The 1,515-nt window shown below is 46.3% G+C and overlaps 2 protein-coding genes across 2 annotated transcripts in view; both read right to left on the bottom strand.

Moving 5' to 3' along the window:
- Nucleotides 1-796, bottom strand: part of LOC113213926 (scavenger receptor class B member 1) — a 205,062-nt gene extending 204,266 nt beyond the window's left edge. Inside the window, exon 1 of the mRNA XM_052265247.1 lies at nucleotides 607-796. The gene's annotated coding sequence lies outside the window, so the exon portion shown is untranslated. The remainder of the gene's footprint in view (nucleotides 1-606) is intronic.
- LOC113212325 (uncharacterized) overlaps nucleotides 1-1,515 on the bottom strand; it is a 14,263-nt gene that overhangs the window by 1,892 nt on the left and 10,856 nt on the right. The window lies entirely within an intron of this gene.

Here is a 1,515-nt window from a genome sequence, read left to right as displayed (position 1 = left end):
TAAATTTCCTTAAATTCGTTTCTTATTGCATACCTGTTTCAATATAAATAGCAACCCTATCACATGTAGGCTCGTTTTAAAGAGAATTTAAAGACAAAGAATATGGCACCCTCGGAAATTAATTTTTTGTTAATGTTTTGTTAGAAAATCTTTGTTTGAAGTGTAGAACTGTTTAGTTTCGCAGTTATAACCGTCGACTTGTTCTACACTTGGATTTGCAGAGAAAATCTACAATTATCAAAGCAAAAAGTCTACAGTGTGGAAAATAGGAGTTGGTTTACGTAACCATTTTCATGATGTGTCGTAAAATAACAATTTGGATTGTTATTTTACAAGCACTTTGTATCGTATCGAAATTGATCGACACGCAAAAATAGGCTGTCGCAAAGTTGTGTGTTTTGTCAATAAAATTGAAAACAATTTCGGCCATTTTTTTTTTCTGTTTTGCTGGATTAGCCGAGAGTGGGTATTTCACTAGAAATAAGAAATGCAATTAAATGAAGGTTGTCTTAGGAGGGTAGAGTTGGGAATGCGGCGAAAAGTGAAAAATTCCTACTAAAATTATGCCAGTCACCTCGTCGGCTGCTGGCTCGAACATAAACCTACCTCTGAGTCGGACGGAATGTTGACGCCTAGAATCAGAATGGCTCGAACGCTGCAAATACGATCCCAGCAGCAGGCAGACCTACAAAACCAGTAAAAGAAAAACCACACTTAATCCTTGCGAATACGGGGTTTCGCTCAAGAGGATAGGGGGCGGGTCTGATAAAGATGTAAAGCGCGTGGGAGAGCAACGACGCTATGCATGGTAGAGGAAAAAAAGAAAAAGGGACGGAGACAGATAAGGAGAACGATATCGCAGCCTGGAGAAACGGACGGCCCGACTACGTTGTGGGTGGTGTGCAAAAGACGGAAAGGAGCGGGGGGGGGGGGGGGGAGGGGGGGGGGTACGTAAGTAGGGGGAGAAATTATTCATAGGCACATCAACCCCGGCTGGGCTGCTGGCCGGGGCGCACCGGGGGCTGTGACACCGCGGCACCCGCACCCGCAGCGTCGGCCTCTGCGCTACCGTCGCTAACGGGAGAACTCCCGACACATCTCGCAATTTTCGTTTCAAGCGAACGATGTCGTAAATCCATAAGCCATACGGGGCATCGCTCAAAAGGCTTACAACGCAGCCACTCGAGGGGAAAAAAATACGGACGTCTGAAGTGTTGTAATACAGCGTCAGAAATTCCCCTGATTTGTGTTTGGCAGTTTTGCTACGCCATTATTGAAAATAAAGTAATGATAAACTTGAAGGGATTTCGACTTAGATGGGCGCAAGATCACAACAGCTAAGCAAGGCACCAATAACATGGTCCGTTCCCATTTAGAGTGCGTAGGAGGCCACGTCGTGCGGCCATAGAGCAGCACCAGAAGAGTACCCTCCCTCTCGGTTTGGTATTCCGGGGAGAGAATCCTTGTGCTGCATGCCGCCTCGGAAGTCCATCCTGAGGGGAGCGAAGGGGGGGG

This window comes from Frankliniella occidentalis, unplaced genomic scaffold, assembly GCF_000697945.3.
Source record: "Frankliniella occidentalis isolate FOCC.00 unplaced genomic scaffold, Focc_3.1 Scaffold25, whole genome shotgun sequence".
Taxonomy (NCBI): domain Eukaryota; kingdom Metazoa; phylum Arthropoda; class Insecta; order Thysanoptera; family Thripidae; genus Frankliniella; species Frankliniella occidentalis.
The sequence above is the reverse complement of the archived record's forward strand: the minus strand, read 5'-3'. Positions and strand labels throughout refer to the sequence as shown.